The sequence below is a fragment of the Pristiophorus japonicus genome, unplaced genomic scaffold (assembly GCF_044704955.1).
Source record: "Pristiophorus japonicus isolate sPriJap1 unplaced genomic scaffold, sPriJap1.hap1 HAP1_SCAFFOLD_548, whole genome shotgun sequence".
Classification (NCBI taxonomy): Eukaryota; Metazoa; Chordata; class Chondrichthyes; family Pristiophoridae; genus Pristiophorus; species Pristiophorus japonicus.
The window spans coordinates 1-15,054 of record NW_027254455.1 but is presented as its reverse complement, the minus strand read 5'-3'; the positions used below and the strand labels follow the sequence as shown (position 1 = coordinate 15,054).

General features: G+C 44.5%; 1 long non-coding RNA gene across 1 annotated transcript; it reads right to left on the bottom strand.

Annotated features, from left to right (window-relative positions):
* Positions 1–278: 278 nt before the first annotated feature.
* LOC139254477 (uncharacterized) lies at positions 279–10,392 on the bottom strand. The gene is made up of 3 exons (XR_011592017.1): positions 10,347–10,392; positions 8,367–8,428; positions 279–342 (listed from the first exon to the last, which is right to left on the bottom strand). It is a non-coding gene; the product is annotated as an uncharacterized lncRNA (long non-coding RNA).
* Between the last annotated feature and the right edge of the window lie 4,662 nt (positions 10,393–15,054).

Here is a 15,054-nt window from a genome sequence, read left to right as displayed (position 1 = left end):
CTCTCCACCAGTGAATGCCCATTTCCTGGGAACGCACGTGATTTGTTAACCTGAAACTTGACACATCGCAAGTTCCATGTTTTCACGCATGCGCATCACATGCGGAAACCTGGAACTTGCGGTTGCATATGCTGCGCGTACGCAGTCATAGACCCCATAAAATCATAGAATCATAGAATGGTTACAGCACACAAGGTAGCCATTTGGCCCATTGAGCTCGTGCCGGCTCTCTGCAAGAGCACTTCAACTGTTTGGCTTGCCCGCCCTTACCCTGTAGCTCGGAGAATCAAAATCGGTAACATTTCTACGAGAAAATCCAGCTTCAGCAGATCGGTGGGTACGCTGCAGAAATGGGGAAGAGACATTAAATTCAAAAGCATGTTATGATTTGTAGATCACAAAACTAACAAAGTTAGATCCTGTATATGTGGAACAATATCACCTGGAGCCTTTGTGTCAGCGGCACCTTGAATTTTCCATTATCATTATTTCTAGCCGAATGGTGAAGACGTTTTAAACACAATAAAGAGGAGCAGGAGGAGGTTATACAGCCCCTCGAGCCCGCTTCACCATTTCAATAAGATCATGGCTGATCTTCGACCTCAACACTTTCCCGCCCAATCCCCATAATCCCTCGAGTCCCTGAGAATCCAAAACGTTTATTTACCTCAGCCTTGGATATCTGAGACTCAGCATTCATAGCCCTTTGGAGCAGAGAATTCCAAAGATTCATAACCCCCAAAGTGAAGAAATTCCTCCTCACCTCAATCTTAAATGGCCGCCCCCTTATCCCGAGACTGTGCCTCCTGGATCTAGACTCTCCAGCCAGGGGAAACAACTTCTCAGCATCTACGCTGTAAATCACCCTCAGAATCTTATATGTTTCAATGAGATCACTTTTCATTCTTCTAAACTCCATCGAGTATAAACCCATTCTACTCAATCTCTCCTCATAGGACAATCCTCTCATCCCAGGAATCAATCTGGCGAACCTTCGCTTCACCGCTTCCATAGGCAATTATGTCCTTCGTCAGATAAGGAGACCAAAACTGTGCACAGTACTCCAGGTGTGGTCTCACCAAAGCCCTGTACAATTGCAGCGTGGGCCCTGGAACATTGAGAGCCACCCCGACCTGCGAGAGGACACCACCGCAGGTCGGAAGGATAAAAGAGTATACTACTGCAGTTTCTAGCGTGAGCTGCTACAAGTGTGCGAATGCTTCATGGTGGCCGACTGTATGACGTCATCAAAACCCAGGTCGCCATTTGGAGCGTGGGCAGGAACATCGGTGGGGCCCAGGAACAGCAGAGGAGTGGGAAGTTCGGGGCGGATGAGCGGTGAGAGATTGTGGCGGAGATGCAGCAAATGTTTTTGTGGCAGAAGAGTGGAGAGAGGTCGTGACAGAGGAGTGGTGAGAGATTGCCACAGAACAAAAGAGTCATGACAGCTCCCAGGGAATCTCATGATGATCTTTGTATAGTTGAAGACGAGATGCACATTAAGGAAGTGGGAGCCCTTCCTATTCACAAAATTCCTTGGTGATCTGGGGTTGCCTTGATCACCATGTGTGCAGACGATGATGCCCTGAGCCTGTGGGAAGCTAGCCAGAGCTGCAAAATTGAGCACTCACTCAGTAACACTGGCTTCATAAGTGACAAAGTTTATATAAGTGCCTGACCTGTGAAGCATGGCATTGGTCACCTGGATGATGCATTTGTGGGCGGCTGACTGTGATATCCTGACAAAGTCTGCTGGAGTTCCCTGGAAGGAGCCTGAGGTGAAGAAGTTGAAGGCAGCAGTGACTTTGACAAACGCTGGTAAGGCATGTCCACCAAGTTTTCTGGGCAGCAGGGCTTCTTCCAGCAAGCTACAAATGTCTGCCATGACCTGGCGCAATAGCCTGAGCCTCCTGAAGCATTGCTGCTCAGTCATGTCCAAGAAGCTCATCCTCTGCCTGTATACCCTCTGTTGGGGGTATTGCCTCTGGCGCGATGCACCCCTGTACTGATCCTCTCTCTCTTATGGAGCATCAGGGTCGGTGAGGAGAAGGCTAGTGTTGTGGTTGCTGCTGTTGCTGGTGTGGCTGGTGTGGCTGGTGTTGTTGCTGCTGGGGCTCTTCTTGTTCCAAATCTGGGGTCCAAGGTGAAACAACACAAGCGGCACCCATGCTGATCAGATAGATGTCATATAAAGTGGAGATTAGAGACACAATCCTCCAATGTAGCAAGAGCGACTGGCAATATGGTGGGCATGGCTTCCGAGGTTGCAGAAATCACCTGAAATCACCAGAAACTCCTGAAAGCAAAATTTCTGCAAAAAAGGGTGTCACAAGAGCCTTTCCCTTAGGCAAGGAAGCCTAAGGGAAAGGCTCAAATCATCAAAATTTAATAGTTCCTCATCATTTACAAAGCATTCTGTTTTTCTATTCTTCCTACCAATGTGAATAACCTCACATTTCCCTACATTATACTCTATCTGCCTCTATATTGGCCAGTCACTTAACCTGGCTATATCCCTTTTCAAGATCTTTGCATCCTCCTCACAGCTTACTTTCCCACATAGCTTTGTATCGTAAGCAAACCAGGATACTTTATACGGCCCCTTTATCCAAATCACTAATATGAATTGTAAATAGCCGAGGCCCAAGCACTGATCCTTGTGGCACCCCATAGCCTACCAATCTTAACTCATCTGTTTATCCTTATTTCTCTTTTCTGACCATTAACCAATCCTCTATCCATGCTAACATATTACCCCCAACCCCATGAGCCCTTATCTTGAACAACCATTTATGTGGCATCTTATCGAATGCCTTTTGGAAATCCAAATATACTACATCCACCGGTTCCCTTTTATCTACCCTGCTAGTTACAATCCTCAAAAAACTCTTAATACATTTGTCAAACACGATTTCCCTTTCATAAAGCCATGTTGACTTTGCCTAATTATATTCTGAATGCCCTGTTAACAATTCCGTAATAACAGATTCCAGCATTTTCCCAATGACTGACCCGCTAACTGGCCTGCTGTTGCCTGTTTTCTCTCTCTCTCCTTTCTTGAACAGCAATGTTACATTTGCTACCTTCCAATCCATCGTGACCATTCTAGAATCTAGGTAATTTTAGAAGATGACAACCAATGCATCCGCTATCTCCGCAGCCAACTCTTTTAGAACCCTAGGATGTAGGTCACCAGGTCGAGGCTTTTATTGCCATTAGTTTTTCAAGTACCTTGTCTCTACTGATCTTAATTACTTTAAATTCCTCATCCTCATTAGACCCTTGGTTACCCACTTTTTTTTGTATAAGTTTTGTGTCTTCTACTGTGAAGGCAGATACAAAATATTTGTTTAAAGTCTCTACCATTTCCTTATTCCCCATAATAATTTCCCCTGTCTCAGCCTCTAAGGGACCAACATTTACTATTACTGCTTTCTTCCTTTTTTCATAATTGTAGATGCTCTTACAATTAGTTTTTATATTTCTTGCTAGTTTGCTCTCTTATTTTCTCCCTTTTTATCAATTGTTGGTCATCCTTTGCTGGTTTCTAAAACTCTCCCAGTCATGAGACTTAGAACCATTATTCATATTATTATAAGCCTGTTCTTTTAAACTAATACTTTCCTTAACTTTTTTAGTTAGCCACGGATGGATCACGTTTCTATGGAGTTTTTATTTCTCAATGGAACATATATTCATTTAGAATTTTGGTATATAACTTTAAATGTTTGACATCTAACATCTAACATCATACCTTTTAATCTAATTGCCTGATCTACCTTAGCCAACTCACTCTCCTACCTACGCAATTGGTTTTCTTTAAATTTAAGACTCTAGTTTCAGATTTAAGTATTTCAATCTCAAACTTATGATCCCTCTTCCCCAGAGTCTCCTTTACTATGAGATTACTAATTAACCTTGTCTCACTACACAAAACACTATCCCAAATAGCCTGCTCCCTGGTTGGTTCTAACAAACTGTCTTGAATACATTCCATGAACACGTCCTCCAGATTACCTTTGCCAAATGATTTACCTAGTCTATATGAAGATGAAATTCTCCCACAATAATTGTTTGTAACCTTTGTTACAAACTCATATTATTTGTTGACTAATACTCTGTCCAACCATTAGGGGGCCTATAAACTGCTCCCACCAGTGTTTTCTTCCCCTTGTTGTTTCTTATCTCCAGTCTTACTGATTCTACGTCCTGATATTCCGAGCCGAGCCCCTTTCTCACTACTGTCCTTATGTTATCCTTTATTATCAGGGCTACCCCTCCTTTTCCAATCTGAATTTTTTTGAAAAGTCAAATACATTGGACTATTTAGTACCCAATCTTTGCCACCTTGCAACCACTTCTCTGCAATGGCTAGAAGAACATAAGAAATAGGAGCAGGATATACAGCCCCTCAAGCCTGCTCCGCCATTTAATACGATCATGGCTGACCCAATCATGGACTCAGGTCCACTTACCCGCCCGCTCCCCATAATCCCTTATTCCCTTATCGGTTAAGAAACTGTCTATTTCTGTCTTAAATTTATTCAATGACCCAGCTTCCACAGTTCTGAGGCAGAAAATTCCACAGATTTACAACCCTCTGAGAGACGAAATTTCTCCTCATCTCAGTTTTAAATGGGCGGCCCCTTATTCTAAGATTATGCCCCCTGGTTCTAGTCTCCCCTATCAGTGGAAACGTCCTCTCTGCATCCACCTGGTCAAGTCCCCTCATAATCTTATACATTTCAATAAGATCACCTCTCATTCTTCTGAATTCCAATGAGTAGAGGCCCAATCTACTCAACCTTTCCTCATGTCAACCCCTTCATCTCTGGAATCAATCTAGTGAACCTTCTCTGAACTGCCTCCAAAGCAAGTATATTCTTTCTTAAATATGGAAACCAAAACTGTATGCAGTATTCCAGGTGTGGCCTTATCAATACCCTGTATAACTGTAGCTAGACTTCCATGCTTTTATACTCCATCCCCTTTGCCAAAAAGGTCAAGATTCCATTGGCCTTACTGATCACTTGCTGTACCTGCATACTAACCTTTTGTGTTTCATGCACCAGGACCTCCAGGTTCCACTGTACTACAGCACTTTGCAATCTTTCTTCATTTAAATAATAACTTGCTCTTGGTTTTTTTCTGCCAATGTGCATGACCTCACACTTTCTAACATTATACTTCATCTGCCAAATTTTTGCCCATTCACTTAACCTGTCTATGTCCTTTTGTAGGTTTTTTGTGTCCTCCTCACACATTGCTTTTCCTCCCATCTTGGTATCGTCAGCAAACTTGGCTACGTCCCTTCTTCCAAGTCATTAATTTGGGGCTCAATTTTCCCCAAAACTTTTTTTTTTGGGCGTACTTGAAGAGTTACGCCCATTTTTTGAGGGCCCCAAGTACGCCAAAAAAAAATGTTCCAAGTTTCCCCGTTGGATTCTTTCATTTTGGCGTGGCATAATCTGTCCTTTAGTTTTGGGGGTGGAGCCTTGATCTGCACCAAAAAGATCGGGTTGCCACGGTAACCAGGGACACAATGCGAGCGGAGGCTGCTAAGTGAAACATACAGCCAGTTCCCAACACATTAGAACATGATGCATCAACTTAAAAACACATTAAAATATATTGCAGCAACTTACCACCAATTATTAAAGCCGGACCCGTTCCCCCACCCAAGCCCCTGGCCGGTGTCGGTACAGTCCCAGCTCACCCCGCCCCCCCCCCAGCCCCGATTGCCTTACCGGTCCCAGTCCCCTGCACATAGCCCTGGCCGAAGGGCTTGCCGGTCTGCTTGCCTAGCTCACCCCAAGCCACTGGCTGGTGTCGGTACAGCCCCAGCTCCCCCACCCCCCCCAGCCCCGATTGCCTTACCAGTCCCGCTCCCCCACCCCTAGCCCTGGCCAAAGGGCTTGCCGGTCCTGGTCCCCCGCCAACCCTGGCCCCGAGTGCCTTGCCGCTCTGCTCCCCTGCACCTAGCCCAGGCCGAGTGGCCTCCCGGTCCGCTCCCCCGCCCCTATCCCAGGCCAAATGGCCTCCTCCCTCCTGGTCCCCGCACCTAACTACACCAGAAAGGCTTCCCCCCCCCATCCCCGCTCCCACCTCTCTCTCCCCCTTCCTGCTGCTGCTGTCCAGGCATCTGTTGCATTTACCTGCGTCGATTTCTTTACCTGCGCCGTTTCAACTCTCCAGAAGGTTTTTCTGCAGAGGCCACATACGCTGGCCGAAGCAGAACTGGAGTAACTCTCAGCTGGCCAAACTTGCCCAAATGACCAGAATTGGCGTAGGTGGCAGGTTCCGCCCACTTTGGCTAAAAAAAAAACTTGCCTAAAAAAATCGTAACTGAGTTACGCTGGTGCAAATTGATTGGGGAAACTATGTTTTTTTAAACAGGCCAAAAAAAGCAACCTGCTTCAAAAAAACAGCACAAATCACTGGGGAAAATTGAGCCCAGAGATTGTAAATAGTTGGGGTCCCAGCACTGATCCCTGCGGCACCCCACTAGTTACTGATTGCCAACCCGAGAATGAACCATTTGTCCCAACTTTGTGTTTTCTGTCAGTTAGCCAATCCTCTATCCATGCTAATATATTACCCCCAACCCCGTGAACTTTTATCTTGTGCAGTAACCTTTTATGTGGCACTTTGTCAAATGCCTTCTGGAAGTCCAAATACACCACATCCATTGGTTCCCCTTTATCCTCAAAGAATTCCAGCAAATCTGTCAAACATGATTTCCCCTTCATAAATCCATGCTGACTTTGCCTGACTGAATTATGTTTTTACAAATATTCAGCTACTGCTTCTTTAATAATGGACTCCAACATTTTCCCAACCACAGATGTGAGGCTAACTGGTCTATAGTTTCCTGCTTTTTGTCTGCCTTCTTTTTTTAAATAGGGGCGTTACATTTGCAGTTTTCCAATTTGTTGGGACCCCAGAATCCAGGGAATTTTGGTAAATTACAACCAATGCATCCACAATCCCTGCTGTTACTTCTCTTAAGACCCTAGGATGCAAGCTATCAGGTCCAGGGGATTTATCTGCCTTTAGTCCCATTATCTTACTGAGTACCACCTCCTTAGTGATTGTGTTAAATTCCTCCCCCCCTATAGCCCCTTGACTATCCACTGTCAGAATATTGTTAGTATCCTCTACCGTAAAGACTGATACAAAATATTTGTTCAGAGTTTCTGCCATTTCCATGTTCCCCATTACTAATTCCCCGGTCTCGTCCTCTGCGGGACGAACATTTACTTTAGCCACTCTTTTCCTTTTTATATACCTATAGAAACTTTTGCTATCTGTTTTTATATTTCATGCTAGTTTACTTTCATAGTGTATCTTCCCTTTCTAATCATTTTTTGAGTTCTTTGCTGGCTTTTAAAAGCTTCCCAATCTTTTGCCCTTCTACTAATTTTTGCCACTTTGTATGCCCTTGTTTTTAATTGGATACCGTCCTTTATTTCTTTAGTTAGCCATGGATGGCTATCTCTTCTCTTACACCCTTTCCTCCTCACTGGAATGTATTTTTCGAGAGCTATAAAATATATCCTTAAATGTACGCCACTGTTCATCAACCATCCTGCACTTTAATCTATTTTCCCAGTCCACTTTACCCAACTCTGCCTTCATATTCTCCTTTATTTAAGCTTAGTACACTGGTTAGAAATCCAACTTTCTCACCCTCCATCTGAATTTGGAATTCAACCATGCTGTGATCACTCATTCCAAGGGGATCCTTTACTAGGAGTTTGTTTATTAATCATGTCTCATTACACAGGACTAGATCTAAGATAGCCTGCCCCCTGGTTGGTTCCGTTACATACTGCTCAAGGAACCCATCCCTTATGCACTCTATGAACTCTTCCTCAAGGCTACCCTGACCAATTTGATTTGTCCAATCAATATGGAGGTTAAAATCACCCATGATTATTGCTGTTCCATTTTTACAAGCTCCCACTATTTCCTGGTTTATACTCCGACCAGCAGAGTTGCTGCTGTTAGGGGGCCTATAGACTATGCCCACCAGTGACATTTTCCCCTTATTATTCCTTATCTCCACCCAAACTGTTTCAATATCCTGATCATTTGAGCCAATATTGTTTCTTACTATTGCAGTGATTCCATCCTTTATCAACAGAGCTATTAGATCAAAAGCCATTTATCCCTACTTGTGCTAATAATTCGTTTATCTTGTTATGAATGCTTCCTACATTCAGATAAAGAACCTTTAATTAACACTTTTTACCATTTTTCACCTCAATTGCTGATGTACTATTACCCTTAAACTCTGTCCCTTTTTGTCAAGCACTTCCTACATTAATTTTAAATTAATTACTGCAAACAAACATAATTCTTACCTGCCGTGCTGTTTCCCAAGGCACCGGAGTTGTCTCTGTGTTACTTGAAGACGTTGAGGTTTCTAGCAAAACAGGAAATTCAGCAACATTATTGGAGGAAGGTTATTGCATACCTCTTTTGTTCTGTTGAATTTACTTAGTCACGCCAGGGGATGAGTGGACGTGACCCTGGCAGCTCTCCAATATCTCACTCAAGTGGCTGTTTATCAGAATTGAACCTGGAGAGCAGGGTTGGAATCGCAGCGGATCTACCTTCAGTGGATCTGCACACGTGTGCACTTTGCTGCCAGAGGCGCCCAGCACCAATCAGATGCAGAAATCGATGCACCTTCACCATCCTGGGGCACGAGTGCCAATCGTAGCACCCCACTGCAGCCTGCTTGAGATATGTCTCAGCATAGATAGTCAATAGAACATCAAGCGCTCTGGGTCTGGATGGCTCATTGCTGCACTGCACACACTTATTTCCCATTGACCGCCATCAGGAGAGGTTTCTTCAACATATACTTCAGACTTGTTTGTTAAGATGGTTTGCAATATTGTAATAGTAATTACACTTAATACCAAACTTGATATTGACAAATATAGTTTGTGTAGGCTGTTTAGGGTGACTTACGTCAACCAGCAGATCCACTGCCGTATAAGTTGAAGTATAAAATGCAATTGTTGCAGGTGGAATGCGTCAAAATGTTGAAATGTGGTTATTTACACTTCTCCAGTTCTGCTTACATCTTCAAATCGGCTTAATAGAATGTAAGGGGCAGTGGGGGTGGAGGGGGAAATTGCCCTCCGCTCCGTTTCAGGTTGGATAATTAGAATTACCACCGCCCTGGTAGGAGTCGGAGGAATGTGGAGGAAAATTTGGCTCTTTTAATGTGACACCGCCGCCCAGCGATTTGGGGTGCTTTTTGAGGCGCTGTAGGGGTGGATTTGGGTCAGGCTTGGGCGGTGTCCATCGCCCTAGAGGGGGTGCCTGTTGTCATCTAGGCTGAACCCCTGGCCGCCATTGCCGGCCAACTGCAGAGTCTGCCGACAATTAAATGAAAATAGCGGTCATGTTGGTGCGCCCTCCCCTTTAAGGGCAGCCGACCACCCAGTCACTGGCAGCTTCCCACGGCGTGAAGCTGTTGTGGCACCGACTGGCAGCCACCGTACTCCCTTGGGGCGGGGCGGAACGGGGTCGATGCGCGGCCGACAAGGGGTCGGAGCACCAGGAGTGGCGGAAACCCGTTCATGCCGCCCACAGCCCGGGTGCAATTGCGGATGGGTTGCATTATCTACCTACCCCTCTGGTCGGTCAGGCCTTACCGCTCCGTATGACGCGGTGATGGGCCTTCACAAAATGGCCAATTTTGGCCTCTAAGGGACTACTTATTAATTCCCAGTGCAATCTGTATCTGGGATGTAGTTTTGCACCACCCATTTTATCAGAGTCAGCCATGGCTCAGCCAGTAGTCACCTCTGAGTCAGAAGGTTGTGGGTTTAAGTGTCACACTTGAGCAGCAAAATCCAGGCTGACACTCCAGCGCAGTGTCAGAAATGCTATCTTTTGGATGAGATGTTAAACCGAGGTCCCCTCTGCTCTCAGACAGATGTGGAACATCTCATGGCACTATTTAAGAAGAACAGGGGAGTTCTCCCCGGTGTCCTGGCCAATACTTGTCCCTCAAGCAACATCACTAAACAGATCATCTGCTCATTGTCACGTTGCTGTTTGTGGGAGCTTGCTGTGCGGAAATTGGATGCCACGTTTCCGACATTACAACAGTGACTACACTTCAAAAAGTATTTCATTGGCTGCTAAGCACTTTTGGCAATCTGGTGGCCTTTGTTTTAATTCAAATTCAAATCCTTGTAATGCAATTTAGACAAACCAACAGGTCATTTGCTTTGAGTAATTAACTGGTTTATTTGCTCACTCACTCTGATTGTTCATTCATTACACTTTATTTATTTTTGAATTATTTATTCATTACTTACCTTCTTTCCCTTTACAGCAAATACAAATTATAACAAATGATAAAATTGTCAATCCAGCTATTGGTGCAAGAGTTTCTGCGACAATGATTCCAATATTCACTGCTGCAAAAACAATAATATCTCATTGTAATTATAAGCCAAACCTTGTTGGAACCATGCACTGTTAGGATCATCAATTTCCTCTGTCAGATCTACCAGATGGGGCAATGGTTCTTTAAAGAGGCCCCGTGCTTCTCATACTGAATATGAATTAAGGGAATGTTGGTAAATTTCCATTGTGATAATTGACTGATTGTCAAATTGTTCATTACCACTGCTTTATTAAAGTAATAACTGCACTTTTTCTGAGTTGAAGTATAAAACAATATTAAAGGAAGTACGAGTAAATGATAAGGTGTAATACTGAGTGTGTAATTATTAGTATTAAACATAAATTCTGGCCAAACTCCCTCTAAATAACACCATGGACACACACTGGTGGGCACATGCAAAGAGTTTAATTAACATCAGATCTTTAGCTGGATTCTATCCTAGTCATTCCTCACCCAATAGGCTTTCAGATCCTTCTCCTCCTCTTAAGTCCCTCAATGGCCCCAGTCCATCCAATGTGACCGTACTCCCCCAGCCATAGGCCCCACCAAATAGCTCTGCATCTTTGACTATTGATTGACTGCCAAGGTTCCCTATCTTACAACAGTGGCTACACTTTAAAAGTACTTCCTTGCCTGTGATACACTTGCGGACATCCCAAGGTCATATCGGGTGCTACATAAATGCAAGTTCTTTCTTTCTTCACCGCCCGCCCCCCACCACCCCCAACTTCCATCCTATGGTAGGAAACTTGGATTGTAGTCACTGCGCCTCTGCCTTCCGGAATATTCTTACAAAGTTGTTTGTCTCAACCGCCTTCTTGCACGCTGTGATAAAATGACTGCAAATTTCCCCGAGCCCACTACTACCAGCCGGACTTCGCATATTGTGAGCAGGTTATGAGAAAATCAGAGGGACAATTCCGTCCATTGAGGCCAATTTTCAAATAAAACGCGTGCACTGCTTGGAGGCCTCCAGAGGACTAATGGATGGAATATCAAGGTAAACACTTTCCTATTATCCACCACAAATTACCTCCTCCCTTACCACTGTTCAGGGCCCTAACCACTCCGATTAACTTGTACTTCTTGCAATTTAATATACTGTATTCACTGCTCACGATGCGGTTTCCTCTACATTGAGGAGACCAAACGCAGATTGGGTCACCGCTTTGTAGAACACCCGAGCTTCCGGTTGCCTGTCATTTTATTTCTTCGCTCCACTCGGACTCTGACCCCTCCGTCTTCAGCCTCTTATACTGGTCGAATGAAGCTCAACGTAAGCTCGAAGAACAGCACCTCATCTTTCGTTTAGGCACTTTGCAGCCTTCTGGTCTCAACATTGAGTTCAACAATTTCTGACCTTCACCTCTGCCCATATTGTTTCAGATGGCAACTGTTGATGTTCTGCCGTTCCTATTTACACCTTTTCTACACCCATATTTTGTTTCATTATTTGTCCCACTATCAACTCCTTTTGCATTGTACAATCATAACTTTTGTCTCTAATCTCCCCTGCCTTCCACCCTATCACAGACCCTCCCTTTTGTTCTTTCCTCCCCTCCCCCCCATTCCAGTCTCTGCACTTGCTTAAGATCTGTTGCATTTCTAACTTTTTTCAATTCTCACGAAAGAACATCGACCTGAAATGTTAACACTGTTTCTCTCTCCACAGATGCTGCCTGACTTGCTGAGTGTTTCCAGCAATTTTTGTTCTTATTTCAGATTTTCAGCATCCGCAGCATTTGGCTTTTGATTTCCTGCCCATCCCTAATTGCCATAGAAACATAGAAACATAGAAAAATAGGTGCAGGAGCAGGCCATTCAGCCCTTCTAGCCTGCACCACCATTCAATGAGTTCATGGCTGAACATGAAACTTCAGTACACCCTTCCTGCTTTCACGCCATACCCCTTGATCCCCCGAGTAGTAAGGACTTCATCTAACTCCCTTTTGAATATATTTAGTGAATTGGCCTCAACTACTTTCTGTGGTAGAGAATTCCACAGGTTCACCACTCTCTGGGTGAAGAAGTTTCTCCTCATCTCGGTCCTAAATGGCTTACCCCTTATCCTTAGACTGTGACCCCTGGTTCTGGACTTCCCCAACATTGTGAACATTCTTCCTGCATCTAACCTGTCTAAACCCATCAGAATTTTAAACGTTTCTATGAGGTCCCCTCTCATTCTTCTGAACTCCAGTGAATACAAGCCCAGTTGATCCAGTCTTTCTTGATAGGTCAGTCCCACCATCCCGGGAATCAGTCTGGTGAATCTTCGCTGCACTCCCTCAATAACAAGAATGTCCTTCCTCAAGTTAGGAGACCAAAACTGTACACAATACTCCAGGTGTGGCCTCACCAAGGCCCTGTACAACTGCAGCAACACCTCCCTGCCCCTGTACTCAAATCCCCTCGCTATGAAGGCCAACATGCCATTTGCTTTCTTAACCGCCTGCTGTACCTGCATGCCAACCTTCAATGACTGATGTACCATGACACCCAGGTCTCGTTGCACCTTCCCTTTTCCTAATCTGTCACCATTCAGATAATAGTCTGTCTCTCTGTTTTTACCACCAAAGTGGATAACCTCACATTTATCCACATTATACTTCATCTGCCATTCATTTGCCCACTCACCTAACCTATCCAAGTCACTCTGCAGCCTCATAGCATCCTCCTCGCAGCTCACACTGCCACCCAACTTAGTGTCATCCGCAAATTTGGAGATACTACATTTAATCCCCTCGTCTAAATCATTAATGTACAATGTAAACAGCTGGGGCCCCAGCACAGAACCTTGCGGTACCCCACTAGTCACTGCCTGCCATTCTGAAAAGTACCCATTTACTCCTACTCTTTGCTTCCTGTCTGACAACCAGTTCTCAATCCACGTCAGCACACTACCCCCAATCCCATGTGCTTTAACTTTGTACGTTAATCTCTTGTGTGGGACCTTGTCGAAAGCCTTCTGAAAGTCCAAATATACCACATCAACTGGTTCTCATTTGTCCACTTTACTGGAAACATCCTCAAAAAATTCCAGAAGATTTGTCAAGCATGATTTCCCTTTCACAAATCCATGCTGACTTGGACCCATCATGTCACCATTTTCCAAATGCGCTGCTATGACATCCTTAATAATTGATTCCATCATTTTACCCACTACTGAGGTCAGGCTGACCGGTCTATAATTCCCTGTTTTCTCTCTCCCTCCTTTTTTAAAAAGTGGGGTTACATTGGCTACCCTCCACTCGATAGAAACTGATCCAGAGTCAATGGAATGTTGGAAAATGACTGTCAATGCATCCGCTATTTCCAAGGCCACCTCCTTAAGTACTCTGGGATGCAGTCCATCAGGCCCTGGGGATTTATCGGCCTTCAATCCCATCAATTTCCCCAACACAATTTCCCGACTAATAAAGATTTTCCTCAGTTCCTCCTCCTTACTAGACCCTCTGACCCCTTTTATATCCGGAAGGTTGTTTGTGTCCTCCTTAGTGAATACCGAACCAAAGTACTTGTTCAATTGGTCTGCCATTTCTTTGTTCCCCGTTATGACTTCCCCTGATTCTGACTGCAGGGGACCTACGTTTGTCTTTACTAACCTTTTTCTCTTTACATACCTATAGAAACTTTTGCAATCCGCCTTAATGTTCCCTGCAAGCTTCTTCTCGTACTCCATTTTCCCTGCCCTAATCAAACCCTTTGTCCTCCTCTGCCGAGTTCTAAATTTCTCCCAGTCCCCGGGTTCGCTGCTATTTCTGGCCAATTTGTATGCCACTTCCTTGGCTTTAATACTATCCCTGATTTCCCTAGATAGCCACGGTTGAGCCACCTTCCCTTTTTTATTTTTACGCCAGACAGGAATGCACAATTGTTGTAATTCATCCATGCGGTCTCTAAATGTCTGCCATTGCCCATCCACAGTCAACCCCTTAAGTATCATTCACCATTTCTATCCTAGCCAATTCACGCCTCATATCTTCAAAGTTAGCCTTCTTTAAGTTCTGGACCATGGTCTCTGAATTAACTGTTTCATTCTCCATCCTAATGCAGAATTCCACCATATTATGGTCACTCTTCCCCAAGGGGCCTTGCACAATGAGATTGCTAATTAATCCTCTCTCATTACACAACACCCAGTCTAAGATGGCTTCCCCCCTAGTTGGTTCCTCGACATATTGGTCTAGAAAACCATCCCTTATGCACTCCAGGAAATCCTTCCAGTTTGGCTAGCTCAATCTATGTGCATATTAAAGTCACCCATTATAACTGCTGCACCTTTATTGCATGCACCCCTAATTTCCTGTTTGATGCCCTCCCCAACATCACTACTACTGTTTGGAGGTCTGTACACAACTCCCACTAACGTTTTTTGCCCTTTGGTGTTCTGCAGCTCTACCCATATAGATTCCACATCATCCAAGCTAATGTCTTTCCTAACTATTGCATTAATCTCCTCTTTAACCAGCAATGCTACCCCACCTCCTTTTCCTTTTATTCTATCCTTCCTGAATGTTGAATACCCCTGGATGTTGAGTTCCCAGCCCTGATCATCCTGGAGCCACGTCTCCGTAATCCCAATCACATCATATTTGTTAACATCTATTTGCACAGTT